General features: G+C 43.2%; 1 protein-coding gene and 1 long non-coding RNA gene across 3 annotated transcripts in view; both read left to right on the forward strand.

Moving 5' to 3' along the window:
- The window catches only part of Gm52128, a 36,439-nt gene extending 27,896 nt beyond the window's left edge, over positions 1 to 8,543 (forward strand). The window contains exon 2 of the long non-coding RNA XR_003951168.1: positions 1 to 8,543. This exon is cut by the window's left edge and continues 21,876 nt beyond it. This is a non-coding gene — a long non-coding RNA (predicted gene, 52128).
- Positions 1 to 16,236, forward strand: part of Ptprg (protein tyrosine phosphatase, receptor type, G) — a 688,602-nt gene that overhangs the window by 47,554 nt on the left and 624,812 nt on the right. The gene's annotated exons all lie outside the window — the stretch shown is intronic.

Raw genomic sequence — 16,236 nt, forward strand, 5'->3', positions numbered from 1 at the left:
GTCTGCCTCTGCCTCCCAAGTGCTGGGATTAAAGGCATGCACCACCACTGCCCGACTTCTTTTTAAATTTAAAGCCACATGAATCGTGTATTTAATTGCATGCATGTGTGTCACACATATATACAGCTACTTTGGTATTTCTATGGAGGCCAAAAGACAGTTACCAGGAGTTGGTTCTCCCCATCCACCATGTGGGTTGTGAAGATCAAAATCAGGTCAGCAGGCATGGCAGTAGGTTTAGTTCAGTGTTGGTGTTCTTTGGTATTGGTCAGGTACAGTGTGGCACAGAACAGCTCCATAAATGCCCATAGGGCAGCTGTTGGGAAACGCAGAGCCAATGGCGTCTCATTGGTCTCCAGCTACGACAATGGCCATGAGCTCTCTGGATCAGATGTCCTCTAATTCTTTTTAGTTTTGCGGTTGCATGTTAAACTAAATATCAATTCATAGGAAATACTCTTTTCTGGCTAGGGGCAGAGCTCAACACTTGAGTATTTGGCTCGTATGCAGGGAGGCCCCAAGTTTTACCCATAGTATTTTCCCACCTACCCTCTAACCATCATCTTGTCGAAAAGAAAAAGTGGAAATGAAGTCACAGGTGAACCCCTATCAGCCCTGGACTGTGTAACCTATTCCTACCAGGCACTGGGTTTACTGATGAGCCGCAGCGAGCCTCTGTTTCCACCGCGACCAAGTCTGCTTTTGTTGCTGAGTTTCTCACCCCTTCAGGACTTGTTCTCCTAAGTGACAGCTTCTTCAGAAAGTGCTGACAGAAGGATCTGAATCATACAGTCATTCTCTTTCAGTGTGAACTTTGCCTGCTGAAGGCTGGAGGTGCACAGTCATTATGCTTAGCCGTGTTACAGTCTATGTCCACAACCCAGAAAAGGAGGAATCCTGGGAACCAGTAATGAATGGAGTAACAGAAGGTCATTCTTGAGCAGTGACACTTTTAATCTATCGATCTATTGATCTATCTACCTACCTTCTATCGATCTATCTATCTATCTACCTACCTACCTACCTTCTATCTATCTATCTATCTATCTATCTATCTATCTATCTATCTATCTACTTACCTACCTACCTACCTACCATCTACCTACCTACCTGTCTGTCTGTCTGTCTGTCTATCTATCTATCATCTATGTGTGTTTATGTGTCTGTGTGTGCATGCATGTGCACTGTGTGTCATGGTGCATGTGTGGAGGTCAGAGGACAACTTACTGCGGTTGGTTTTTTCTTTTACTATGTGAGTCCTAAGAATTGAACCTAGGTCGTGGGTCTTGGCTGCAAAGGCCTTTCCCCACTGAGCTATTTTTCTGGCTTTCGATTTTTATTCTGTTCTCCACAAAAGGAGAAGATAAGGGTGGAAGATGTCAGAGCTCAGGTACATTTTGTAGCTGTATGCACCCCTCCTTTAAGCACATGCAGGGAACTGAAATTACAATTTGCCTATTATATGTTGACAGTAATCTTTCAAAAAATGGTTTTTTATGTTTTTAAGTCAGGCAGCCAGCAGCAGCAGTAGCCAATGATAGATGGGGCTATTGATGTGAATCGAATCTGCAGAGAGAAAATTGGATTTGGTTGTAGTATGAACTTACGGTGAGGTACCAACAGATGTGTAATGGTCAGCCATGGTTTTCCCCAGCACCAGGTACTAACTGAATCCCCACTGACATGACCCTGTGGAAATGTTGTTTCCCCTCACCAGTGAATTGAGGGCCTCTAGAGACATCAACAGCATCCTTCCTTTGGTTGTTAAGGATTCTTGAAGTAAAATATCCTTTGGAGAGTAGGAGTGTGGATCAGAGATCTTCATTGATCACCTAGTCTCATTAGTAAGGAAATTTTAAGTGTGCCCTCAGCAACCATATATGTTTTTCAGTAATGTGTCTGTGTTCTTTCTGTGTGTGTGTGTGTGTGTGTGTGCGCGCGCGCGCGCATACGCACGTGCACACATATAGAAGCCTGAAGTTGAGTTTGGGAATCTTCTTTGATAGCTCTATACCTTATTCTTTGACTCAGGGTGTCTCAGTTGAACCTACAGCATACTGATGGCTTGCGTGGGAATTTCCTGTTTCTTCCCAAGAGCTAGAATTACAGATGGGCTGCCACACTTACACAGAATTGGTGTGGCTGCTGTGTGTAAGGTCTTGTCCTCATGCTTTGTAGAGCAGGTGCTTTATGTGCTGAGCCATTTCTGCAGATCAACCTAAAAATCCATCCATCCATCCATCCATCCATCCATCCATCCATCCATCCATCTATCCATCTGTCCTCCCTCCCTCCCTCCCTCCCTCCCTCCTTTCCTTCCTTCCTTCCTTCCTCCCCCCCCCCCCGCCCCCGTACTGTGGGTATAAGCTAGAAATGACAGATACAGTAGTGCTATGGGGGCCATTGCCCGGTCCTGTAGAACACTGAGCCCCAGCATCTTCTTTAAAAAGACAGTTTAGGCACAGGAGATGGCTCAGCCTGTGCTGTTCCTGTTTTCGAAGAAGACTTGAGTTCGGCTCCTAGTGCTCTTGTAATTCTGTCTCCCAGGGGATCTGATGCCTCTGGCCTGGGAAGGCACCTGTATTTCCCTCTCCCTCTCTCCCTCTCTCCCTCTCTCCCTCTCTCCCTCTCTCCCTCTCTCCCTCTCTCCTTCCCCCCTCTCCCCTCCCCCCCACAGAGACACAAAGTGACTTAACAAGTTTGGGAGGTGAGACAGGAGGATCCCGGGGTTACTGGCTAGCCAGACTTGCTGAATGAGTATAGTCTAGGTTAAGGAGAAGAAAGACCTTCCTTTCCTCAGAAGAAAATAAGAACGGAGAGTGCTGGAGAAAGACCGCTGATGTCATTGTCCAGCCTCTCTGTGTACCCACACAGGTTTGGACACACATGAATATACACATGCTCCCCCCCCCCCCAATAAAATAAGTGCTTTAACATTGATTCTGTGATTCTGTGTGAATATGTAGCAGGAGTTGCAGATAGGATCATGTTAACACTATAGAGTCAGAGTTTTGTTCTGTTCTGTTTTTTTTTTTTTTGTTTTTTTTTTTTTTTGTTTTTTTTTGGTTGGTAGAGTCAGAGTTCTTAAGTTCCTTGCAGCTCACACATCCCTCAGGTCTTACCCAGACACCCAGACTCAGATGTGTCCCAAGCTCTTTATCTCACTTATTTCTTTTCTTTTCCCCTTTTTCTGTGTCTGCTCTCTTTCCTTTGTTGAGGAGACACAGCATGTAGATGGGTAAACGTGTCTCTTCTGACTCAGAGAAGGTGGATTAAGAGCATCCAACTTCCAGTTAAGAAAGTCAGAGTATGTGGATACGCGAGAGAACTCAGCCTGTCCCTTTGTTCAGGCTGTGTCTTGGGGAGCTAGTTAACACATCTCTCCCTTCTCGCATCTGCGGACTGTGGTAACTCGTGTCACCTCTCTGGAGGATGAAGTAAACATGTGAACCACCAGCACAGGGCTCACATTACATCACTGTCTCTTTAACTTTGGCTTAACAGTTCCCTCAACAATTCAAGGGCGAAATATTTTGGTCCTTTCAATTCCTTGGAAGCCTTGAAAGTATCAGTCAGACAGAAGGTCTCTTGCCCCATGTTTGTACCCTGTCTCCTGTTTCAGATTCTCAATAAATAACTCAGCTTGCCTTGAACTTTCTCCATCCTTCTGCCTCCTGCTCTGTGATCATAGGTGTGACACACCCTGGGTGTCTTTCGAGATCATACTGTGAAGGTCTTCATTCTGCCTCAGAAAGATCTCCATAGCAGAATGACTGGTGGGATCCTGTGTTCTTGACAAAGACTGTTTGTTTCCTCTTTCTTAGTAAAGTAAGCCTGAAGCCTCAGCTTGCTTTTGTGGGTACTGTTCTGGCCTTTTCCGTATCGCAGTGCTTAGAGGATAACCTAATTCTTAGTAGCTAGATAGGAAGACGCTCTTTGGTTTAAGTTCCTTAAATCTTGGCTTTGGCCTTAATCAAAAGACTCTTTTTAGGTTTCTAAAAAGTTACTGAGAAGAGGGGACCCTGAGGGATAGCAGGAAGATTGCTTGCTGTAATTAGTGTGGGACAGAAGTTGCTATATTTCCCATGTCACTCACTCACTCAGTCGGGATACTTTCTTTTGCTATTATTTTTAGGTGGCAGATTGCAGTGCGTATTTTAGGACCTGCCACCCACTTTGATTTGAAAGCTTATGTTGTCGGGATGTTTAGCTACTGCAGGTAAAGACCTAATTTTGCTAAATAACGGACTTCAGGATCTTGTTAATTATATTACTTTTGCAACTGAAGGTGTTTCTCTCTAATTTGTTAAGCAAATAACTAAATTCTATAAGAGCAAAGTGAAACTTTTCATGTTTTTGGAATCCATTTTCTGGTTTAGCATAGTCTTTAATAGCTTTACATTAATAGAAAAGAAGTATGGGTTGCTGAGCAAACATGAAGGATGAAATATTTTGGCTCTTTGCAGTTAGTAGTTGCCTCTGCCTCTGTTACTCTTTTCCCCCTTACGTTGCTTCTAGGAATGGATATGTGCTCCTTTGAAGGAAGTGTAGTGCTCTTTTTGCCTGTTCTGGAACTATGGCGTCAGCTCCTAAAGCTCAAGGGCAGGCCGACTTTTCTACTGTGTGTGTTCACAGCAGGGGAATCTCTCACAGGCATGTTCAGGAGCAGGGTTTTTGTGGATGCAAGCAACAGAATGGAAGGTAGCTTTGGAAGGACTCGATAGGTTTGCTACAGAATAAAGGAAAGGTTGGTGAGGGCAGGAGCCAGCATAGCGGGGGAATGATGACTTAGTGCACTAGTCAGGGATCTCCAGAGGAACAGCTGCTAGAAGGAATTTGTATATATTAAAGGGGGATTTATTAGAGTGGCTTAGAGCTGGGTCCAGCTAGTCCAACTTTGCCGTCTCCCAACAGAGAGGCCGGGAACCTGGTAGTTGTTAGTCTATGAGGCTGGATGTCTCAGTTTATGTTGGAATCCTAAAAAAGTATGTTCTAATACTAGTGAAGGAACAACCTAGCTGCCAGATAGATGAACCTGTCAACAAGAGTAAGAACAAGCAGGCAAAAAGCAATAGCTTCCTTCTTTCATGTCCTTTTATGTGAGCTGCCATACAAGGTGTGGCCCCAATTCTTGGTGGCCATTCTGACTTCAAATGATCCACATTTAGGGTGAGCCTTCAAACATTAAATAATCTGATCCAGAAAATCCCAGTACCTGTGCCCAGCTGCTTGAGCTTTAGTTGATTCCAGATGCAGTCAAGTCAACAGTGCAGATCAGCCGTGACAGCTAGTGAGAGGGGACTAGTTCCAATCAGGTTCAGCTTTCATGGAGGACACTGAACATTCAGATCCCTTCTTGTGGGGGACAGGGTACCTGTGTGGATAATTGATCAAAATTACAGACTGTGACATTTCTCCTTTTCATGGAGAAATGCAAGTTTGGTTTGTAAAGTCTCCCCTGCTGAGCTTTCTTTCTTGAAGGTTATTCCTTCCGTTACACTGTGGAGCCAACAGGGGCTCTAAGGACCCCACTCCAGTCCCAATTGGGTCAGTTCATCAGTTCCTGATTGGGAAAGCAAATCTCTCACAGTTGGTGGAGATGAGGTGCTAGGGGGATGTAGGGAAGTGATTGGAAAGGATCAGCTAAAGAAGACAAAAGGTGGTTGCTGTTGGTGGAAGCTTGGGAAAGAACTTGAAGGATTGTAAGAATCCTTGATCAAACTAAACTGTAAAAGACAGCAATAGGCAGGCTGAGGCTTTCTTCATTTTATTATCAAACCCCAAACACAGTCTAATGTGTGCTTAGAAAATGCCCTGGGTTATGGGGAAGGGGGCAACCGAAAAGCTAACCTATTGCCTGTCTTAGTTACCATTCTGTTGCTGTGAAGAGACATCATGACCAAGGCAACTTACAGAAGAAAACATTCAACTGGGGGCTTGCTTACACTTTCAGAAACTTCCATTATCATCATGGCAGGGAGTGTAGCTGTAGGAAGGCAGGTGTGGTGCTGGAGTGGTAACTGAGAGTTACATCCTAACCCACAGACAGTATATACATGTACACACACACACCACCACCACCACCACCACCACCACCACCTCAGAAGATATATTGAACAAGAATAGCTTAGAAGAGGACAATCCTTTCCCAACCCTTCTTCAATTTGTAACACATCTTGGCCAAGGTTCTGAGATTTTTTTTTTTTTTTTTTTTTTTGGATGGTGCTTTACTGCATGGGGGTTCTAGTTTTGGGATGGCTTCATTGGTAATGTGCTACTGAAGGGAGGCGCACGGGGTGGGAGGGCGGGGGAAGAACCATATGTTGCTGGCTAGTCCCAATTGGTCTGGAACTCACAGAGACTCTCCTGCTCCTGCTTCCTAAATACTGCTGTAAACAGTGCCTGGGTCCCACAGAGGAACACACAGTGTGGAAATGGCTCAGAAAGAACATCATTTTTGCAAAAAAGTCCAAATCAGGCTAGCATGTACACAGAGTATGCCCTGTGCCTCCTTTCCAGCCTGTGACCGATGACTTTGCTGTGTTAGGCCATCCTCGTTAGTGTTCTAGGATACTGCATGGACATGATGAACCTGTTCACCTGTACGCTGTTGAGGAGCATTGGGCGTTCCAGGTGAACTCATCTGCTGTGGGGGTCATAGAGTGTCACAGAATGCCTGAGGTAGGCTGCCTCAGGATATTTTGGAAATAGTGAACTTTCTTGCTTCTCTTGAGAGTTCTGGATGGTGGGACCGCTTTAAATCCTATTCCAGGCATAAGCATTAAGATGCTGAAGTTTGTACACACAGGATGTTCCCATCCCCTTTAAATTTAGAGCCCATGTCTTACTGCTGCTTTCTTTTTCTTTGCAAACCTTTTAAGCAGCAAGACCATTAAGTCTCTGGAATGAAGCTCATTGCTCATGTATTAAGTAAATAACATTCCTGTCCCAACAGGATTTTTTTTTTAAGGATCATTTTTAGGTGACATTATGTATTTGCAGGGGCTTGTCTTCAAATAAAGGCCTAATTGAAATACAGCTGAAGAGGAATCAAGAGTGCAACTCAGGTTTAAGGTGAAACGATGCTATCCCTCACTGCTTCACAGATAATTGCTTCATGGTACACATTTCCTGATGAAGCTTTTGAAAAAAAAATCAAGCATTTTTCTTAGCCATAGTCCTTCCTGTCCATCCTGACACGATAGAGGGACAGCCTTTTTTTCCCTCTCTCAGCAGTGATTGTAGAAATCGCTTGTTGCTTGGAAATCAGCGATTGCCTTCTGGTGTGCCATTAAAAAGGAATTTGGTGTCCTGAATTCCATTTTTATTTAACATAAGATGTTAAGAGTTGGCAGTTTCTCTGTCAGCAGAAAGTGGGATGTGTAAATGGCTTAAACATTTTCTTTTATCGTTCAACTATTAACATTCAAAACCCACATAAGCCAAGGAATTGACAATGCTTAATAAACTAGAGGGGGGGGGTTGATTGTTTCTGTCTTTCCTGCCAAATTATTCACCACCTCAGTAATCCTGGAAAGAAAGGTTGTGGAGCGGCTAGGTGCCAGGCGGGCAGGTGCTAATCAATCAGAAGGAGGAGTTCAGGGTGGGAGCCAGCGTGCTGCTCGGTAAAACCGTTTACACACTGTGATTCACCTACAGTATGCTTTAAGGAAGAGAGTAATAATGGAGTTCAGACCCCTGGAGCTGATGCCAGAATAGATCACAATACAAACCGACAGACCTCGGATTCTGTTAGCAAAACAAACAAAATGAGGGGAATTCATGCAGATGGCCTAGTTCTTCAACCCACTGGTCAGTTTGCAGAGGCAAAGACAGCCCTTTGGATTAAAGCAGACTTCAGGACTTCAGCCACAGTCACTGTGAGGAACTGGGTCCTGATTTGAACAGATTGATAATGAAAACTTATTTTTCAAAGGAGAAATGTGAATACTGGATGGTGTCTGACTTGTGGCATTATTGCTGGTCTGTAGGTCTAGACTGACAGTGGTGTTGGGCTGGCTCAATTCTGAGAAAGTGCCTGATGTACCAACAGAAGGTCATGGGTTGGACTGCCCTTCTCCATGTACAAGTTAGATGCCAAGGTGTGCATGTATAACCCCTGTGGGGAGCTACAGGGGAAGATACTCTAAGGTGGCTTCTACTCTGAGTGTGCACATGTACACACACACACACACATACACACACACACACAGAATCACATTCAGGGCAGCCTTATCTTTTAGTGACTGATACTGAATCTCTTATGAGTGGAAATTTGATGCCATTTAGCTGGGTGTGGTAGTTCACTCCTTGAATCCCAGCCCTTGGCACATGGAGGCAAGAGTTGAGGGTCAGCCTACACTGTGTGAAATCATGTCTCTAAGAAAAATCCCCCAAACTAAACAAACCAAACAAAAAATTCTGAGTTAATGTACAAAAAATAATTGTTGACATACACAGGCATAGTCAGCGAAAGGAAATACATGTGTGGGCACCCCTCTTTCAGAATGTTGGAAAATTCATAGTTCAGTAAAAAAAAAAAAGACATAAGTCTGTTTTCTATTCTTCCTTGTGACCACTGACTTAACATGTCTTTCTTTTAAGTAATGAATATTTAAACCGAGAATCTTACCTCTCAAAGTACTTTCAAGCATAAATATCATCACTAAGTCTAGTAACCAAGTCTTGCAGAATTAATGGACATTTAATGACCCATTTTCCTTTATTTGAGCCCAGCCCTATGGGATAAAGGGGATGTTTTATTCATCAGACTCTTTACTGATTATTCTTATTTTTTAATTTTAAAATGCTTTGTAGGAATTAGCAGGTGCTTAATTATCAATGGGAGGATTCTTTATTTGCTGAATGCAATGGGAAGTCATTACAAGAAGTTTAAAATAGGAAAGAATTAAATGGAGAACTTGGGGGTAATAAAAGTCTATCCTTTAGCTTACTGTACCAGGTTCATTAAGGTCGAACGAAGTGTGGATTTGTGTTTTACAGCTTCGTTGTCAGCTGAGCCAAAGGCAAGTCTTTCTGTCCTTTGATCAGACATCCCTGGACAAAGTGCCAAGGTTTAGGGTTCATACTAGACAGGAAGTCAATAGTCAGTAGTTGCCATAACGCTGGATTATGGGCAACTTTTATGCCCTGTCTCTATATCAGGCTGCTCTTTCCATTTTTGAATCTTCTTTTAAGAAAGCAGACAGTGGGACAGTTTTCCTTATTGCATTTTCTTTCTTTTTCTTATGATTTATTTTAATGACATGTGTCTCTTGTATACATGATTGCAGAGGCATTGGGTCCACCGAAGCTGGAGTTACAGGTGCTTAGGAGCTGTCCTTTGTGGGTGCCAGGAACTGAACTCTGTCCTCTGATAGAAGAGTGTATGCTCTGCACTGGGAGGCTCACTGCTTCCTCCCTCACTGGATTCTTATACATGCTTAGTGTTGGATGATCTGCCACCCACTGTGGCATCATACATATCGTGTGTGTGTGTGTGTGTGTGTGTGTGTGTGTATTTAAGGATCAGCGTTTGATGGAGAATGTGTGCTACTGTTTTTTCCAAGCCTGGGTTACCCATAATGCTTTTCAGTTTTCTCCGTATGCACAAGCTTTATAGTTTGATTTGCCATCACAGTTGACAACGCCCTTGTTTTCTGTGTATCATTTTTCTCACTATCACTTTAACGTGTGTGATTTGTTCTTCCATATGTCAGGCACATTGGTGTATGGGCCTTGATTTTCTGACTAACTCACCTTGTCCTATCTTGTTACTTTCCTCTTTCTATCTACATTGCCCTGTTGGCTTCTATAATTGGCCATGGTCAGTTATTCATATCTTGGGAAATCTGTGGTCCAGTTCAAGTGGTCTGGAGATGGGGTGACATGGAGGGAAGTGAGCAGCTACCACTAAGGCAGTTCTTAATCCCTGTGCAATGGACTGCACGAAGAAAATTCTAATTTATTTCATTAAAAAACCCTACAGAAGATTCCCAGTTTGCAAAAGAAAAAGGAAACACAGCTAAGGTCATGGACAAGATCAAGGGCTCATGACTCATAAATTAGTTTTTGTTAGGGTTTAGCTCTTTTTATAACCAGTAAAAGGTATGTCCAGGATGTTGGATAATGGGGTCATTTTCTCTCCTCGTTTAGATATTTATTATGAACTTATGAGACAGTCTCATGTATCCAAAACTGGCCTTGAACTCATGTTGTGGTGTGCTAAGTGATGGGGTTGCCGGTGTGCATCACCAGGCCCACTAAAGGTGTTCTTTTTTGGGGGAGGTGGGCTTAAACCCAGGGACCCGTATGTGCTAGTCATCTTCTCTGCCACTCAGGCACATCGCTTGCTCATGGCTGTCTACTTGTTCCATCACAGCACACTTAGGTATAGGCACAAGTGGGCATTTGTATTTTTATTATTGTCTTAATTAGAGTTTTATTGCTGTGGAGAGACACCATAACCAAGGTTACTCTTATAAAGGAAAACATTTAATTGGGGCTTGCTTACAACTTCAGGGGTTTAGTCCATTATCATCATGGCGGTAAGCATGGCAGGTGCAGGCAGACATGGTGTGCTAGAGAAGGAGCTGAGAGTTCTACATCTTGATCTTGAAGGCTGAAGAAAGTGACTGCATACCACACTGAGTGTAGCTTGAGCATAGAAGACCTCAAAGTTTGTCCCCACAGTGATACATTTCCTCCAACAAGACCACACCAACTCCAGTAAGGCCACATCTACTAATAGTGCCACTCCCTGTGGGTCTTTGGGGACGAATTACATTCTAACTGCCACGATTACTGATACAATTATAGGTACCTATGTGAATGTTAGGGTTTGTAAATTTTTAACTGAAATAGTTTCTGTTTTTATTCTTTTGAGACAGGATTTCTTTGTGTAGTTCTGACTGTTCTGGAACTTATTGTATAGACCCTAGGCTGACCTCGAACTTACAGAGGTCCCCCTGCCTTCTGCCTCCCAAGTGCTAGAATTAAAGGCCTGTGCCACCTCGCCCAGCTCCTGAATTTTTTTTTTTTTTAAATTTTCGAGACAGGGTTTCTCTGTGTTCCCCTGGCTGTCCTGGAACTCACTCTGTAGACCAGACTGGCTTCGAACACAGAAATTCGCCTGTCTCTGCCTCCTAAGATCTGGGATTAAAGGTGTGCACCACCATGCCTGGCTCTGAAATATTTTTTTAACTAAGAGGATTGATTTGCAGGAGATAGTGACAAATGATAGGTTGGCTGCTGGTGAGTAGTGGCTCTTTTTGCTTGTGTATATTGCTGCTGTGGCTTAACCTTGAAGAGGAAGCCCAGGGATGGGCTATTCAGGGATCTTGGTGAACCTAAAACACCTTGAAGCCACAGGCAGCCACAGGGGTGCGCTGCATCTTTAGGCTTCTGACTACTTCTTGGGGTTTGGGTAAGAAGGCCAAAGAAAGAGTAAGGCTTTCTGGGTCCTCTGGACATTGTGCAGTTGCCTCTGGGAGACCTGTCTTCTCCTGGTGCTCTTCTGTCCAAGGGTCCTTCTGATTATTAGACTATGAAGTCTGATGCTAGAAGGATGTTTGCTAAGCAGGATGGCATGAAAGCTGCTTTGGAACAGCGGACAATAAATCAGAGTTGGAGACGTGAGTCAGGCTGGGAAACTAAACTTGGGGCGATGACTGGGCTGAGCTCTTAGTGATGTTTCTTGGCTACAGGTGTAGGAATCGACTAGCTGGATGTGTTTTAAGTGGATAAGGTAGGGGATAGAGTGGTTTGGAGAGAACCTGAGGCTCTTTTTCCTTCCTGCACTTTTTGCGTAGTGGTTTGGCATATGTATTTTCTGGTTTTGTTTTTGTTTTTCTTTTTGTTTTTTCAGACTGTGCCAAACTTTGCAGCTCAGGCTTGTCTTGAAGGCAAGCTGTTTCTGCATCAGCCCCCCATGTAATGGCGCTACAGATGTTGACCGGAACAGATATGACACAAGCACTCATTTGTTAGAAACTTCACTCTTAGGAAGTTGACTTGAGCCTGCTCATGTCACAGGACCCTCCCAAGAGTGGCTTGCTTAGGATTTCCTAAGTGTTTGAATTAGTAAGTTGTAAAATATTTGTTAGCTGCTTTAAGTGTTCTTCCAAGTCAAAGATGCTTTTCCTGCCACCCTGTACCATTCATGAGGACATTTACTGTTTGTAGAGAGGCTGTGGGTTTGGCTCCCTTCATCGTCTTCCTTTCCGTCTTTTCCTCTTCTTCAAAGCTGGTGATGGAACTAGATCCCATGACTGTGGGTCTGGGTTTTACCACTGGATTCCGAGCCTTGCCAGGAAGGGATCTTTTTAAAGATTAGTGCAGCCAAAGGAATTTTTTGAGTTTGGCTGACATTCTTTGCAATGCATTTGTGGTTTGGCATGGTTCAAAGTATTTGTCATCTCAAATCTCTTCAACACCAAGGATAGAAAGCAATATTAACACACCCTCTTCATAGAGTTGTAATAACTGTGAGTATTTAAATAATAGAATCCACATCTTCAGACTAAATGGACCAAAGCTGCCAGTGGCTTTGTTTACTTCCTTAAAACTATAAAGTTAAAAAAGGTGCCAATTTCTTGCCAAGTGCAAATTTTTAAGTGTGGATGTGTTATTATTATTATTGTTCCTGTTGTTATTATTACATTAGTAATATTCAAATCCATGTGGGCCCATTTAGTAGTAGTAAGAACACATCATGCTTATTTTATTACTTAGTCGATAAGGAAGGGAATTTGAAGTGGGTGACAGCTGCATGTTTGTGACATAGGGACCGGAGGAACAGATCTGAGTGATGCGTGGAACTTTCCTGCAAGTAACCGAGTTTATACAAAGGCGGAAGTGTCATCAACTATGATATAAGGTGCAAGTACCTTGATTGTCTGGATCGGGGCAGTTAAAGAGAATGATCTGTTGTGCAGAGGTGGCATTTGGGCAAGAATCTGTAGTCTAGAAAAAATGAAAATGCAGATAGGGCTTAGAACGCTGGCTAGAAAATATGGATTGAACAGGCAAGGAGTTGCTCTACTAAGTGTCTGATGCCAGAGGCCACAGGTTCATATCACAAGTGTCTATACTGTGCTTTATTCTTTATCTCCATTAAACCTAAACACATCCACCTGTTTGTTTTAAGTTATCACAGTGTAAATGATCAAGTTTACCTAACTATGTAACGTATTAGATAAGCACATAAATACAAATATATTTTAACCTAATATGGTGTGAGTGATATATAAGGGATTTTTCTAATGTATTACTTTTGAATTTTGTCAAACCCTGGTTCTGCAAATAAATAGATATACAGACAGATAGACAGATAGATAAGCGCCCCCCCCCCCTAAAACAGAAACCGCACATGATAGTTTCCATTTAGAGCATCACTCAGCCAACCTGGAAATGCATCCCCATGTCTCCCAAGTCACTCTGTGCCTGGATCAGCATCTGTCTCAGGGTTAACACCTCTGGGAAGAGTGCCTCTCTGTAAGCCTCGGCACACTGCTGGAATGTGCTGCCACATCGAAGAGAACACCTTAGCTGTGTTTGCTTTGCAGGTGTAATACCGTCACCGCACCGTCGAGTGAGCCTGTCTCAAGCTGTTGATATAATTCAGACCCTGGCAGTTGTCTAATCTCCTTGAAGCTTCAGTGTTTGATTACATTTGCTGGCCCTGCGAATAGTCAACAGTGTAAGTGATCTTAAAGTGAGAATAGATCTAAAGCCGGTGTTTATAACAGACAAGGTCCAGAGGAGAGTTGAGACCTAGTAAAATACAGATAGAGAAGAAAGACTTAACTCTTCTCCTCAGAGCCTATCAGCTGCCACATTTCGGGTGTGGTTTTGTTGCATTGGCCTTTTTTTTTTTTTTTGAGACAGGGTCTTATGTAGCTAAGGATGTCTTTGAACTCCTGGTCTTTCTACTATCATCTTAGGGGCTAGTTTCACAAGTGTCTATACTGTGCTTGGTTTTATACAGTGCTAGGGATCAAACAAGGTAAGCACACTAGCAACAGAGCCACAGCCCTAGCCTTTAAAATGATATATGAGAACATAGGGTTGTTCATGTTAATGACATATCCCGTATGATATGTTGACATATGTCTATAAATCACATTGAACGTACATATTTTCTCAAATATGTATCATTTCTTTGTGGGAAAAAGAGTCAGAAATCCGTTCTTGTAGCTTTTTGAGTTATATATATTATACAGTGTGTGTCTGTGGCCGTCTGAGTGTGCCAAGCGCCCCAGAATTTCCCACTCCTGTATCAGTGGACTCAGTTCCACCTGCCATGCCTCCTACCATCATTCTCCAATAGTTTCTGTTCTAGATGTAAACTTAGTAAAATGAGTTGGTGCAAGACAACCCTGTCGATCGGGAGACTAAAAGAGGCTCGGAGTATACAGAAAAAAAGAGCCCTCACTTTCCTAGTAATTATAAGCTGGCTGGCTGAAAACTTCCAACTGAATGACCTAAATGCTTTCATTTGAGATAACTATTGAGATAGATTTCACATAATACATAATTCACCCATTTAAAATGTTCTCTCTTTTTTACTTGTGGTTTGATTTTTGAGATGGGGCCTCATTATGTAGCTCAGGTTTGCCTTGAAGTCATGATCTTTCTGCAGCCCCTAGACTCTGGCTTTAAAGTGATGCACCACTACACATGAATAATGGTGGGCTGAGGCTAATGATGAGCTGAACCTGTGATGTAACGTTGAGTCTGTTCCTTACTGTGAAACATTGTATTTACTTAGCAGTCAGTGCAGGAAAATCTGTATTGTTGGTAGAGGGTTCATTGGCTGAAAGTATGAACAATTGATCGATCAGCTGTGTGTGATCCATTCATTTCAAGCATGTATCTTCTGCCAACTGGCAACACCTCCATTCGCTGTCATTTTCTGACTCATAGATTGGAATGCTCTTCAGACAGAGAGTGGCCTCCTGGCCCTGTCCTAGCTTGTCTCTGTGGAGAGGGACAGGGCTATTCTCCTAGGCACTGGTTTGCATGCAGTTGGAGGACTCACCCTCTTTAAGCTCCTTAAAGCCTAGTTTAGTTACTTTTCTCATCTGCAAATGAGAACAGTGCTAAGACTTACCTTACAGAGCTATTGAGAGGACTCCATAACGTGTTCATAACGTGTATGCGCTAGGCATGTTGCTTAGAGTGGTATTTCAGGGGGGACCATGGAGTCCAGAGAATTACCTGAGACTTCCTCAGAAGAAAGGGAGAGCTACAGGAACCAGCCCAGAACACTGCTGATTTCCATGGCTGCCTTGTTCCCATGAAATTCCAGTTTTTGGGAGGCTGAGATGGCTGTGATTTGAGGGCTGAAATCTCTAAGCCCTTAGCTTTCCTAGGAGCTGATCTGGTCCGCCCATTCCTCAGTGCCCTCGACAACATGGTATTTTGTGGGCATGTGTTTGTTTTTATTGGCCATGTTCTGAGAAAACTGCATTTAAACCTGGTCTAGGACTCTGAGCATGTTGTTTCCTTCCTAATAGAGACATAGTAGAACGGCCTTGTGATTTGAGCCTGTGAATTGATATTTACTCCAAGAGGAACACTCTCCATAAGAGAGCTGGGTGTAGTCTCTGCACCATGACGGGTTTCCAGTTATCATTGAGAGCTAGGACTCAGTCTTACAGGACTGCAGGATGCAACCAGAAACGTTTGACTGGCTTTTGGGAGTTTGTTAGCCCTGGGTTTGCTGAATTGGAAGCTGTTCTTTTCAGAATTGTGTTGTGAAATTAAGGTTTGACAGCTCCTTACCCTCCGAATTAGAGACCAGGGTGCTTATAGATTTGGGTGTCTGGAACTGCCATTATTTTGAAATCTTTGCATAGAACTCTGCTGGTTTAGCATCACTGATCTGAGCATTCCAAATCTCTGTTGCTCAAAGTGACGCCCCCCCCCCCCACCCACTTAATGGTTTTGTCACTGTTCAGAAACTTTTTTTTAGACTTTGGACTTGTTTTAAAATTAGAATTTTCGGATTAGAAATCACTAGGAGCAGTACCTCAGATCTGTAATGTGAGCACCTAGAAGGCCAAGGCAGGAGGATTGGTTTTGTCACTGTTCAGAAACTTTTTTTTAGACTTTGGACTTGTTTTGAAATTAGAATTTTAGGATTAGAAATCACTAGGAGCAGTACCTCAGACCTGTAATGTGAGCACCTAGAAGGCCAAGGCAGGAGGATTGCCATGAGTTCAAGGATAGCAT

This window comes from Mus musculus, chromosome 14 (assembly GCF_000001635.26).
Source record: "Mus musculus strain C57BL/6J chromosome 14, GRCm38.p6 C57BL/6J".
NCBI classification, from domain to species: domain Eukaryota; kingdom Metazoa; phylum Chordata; class Mammalia; order Rodentia; family Muridae; genus Mus; species Mus musculus.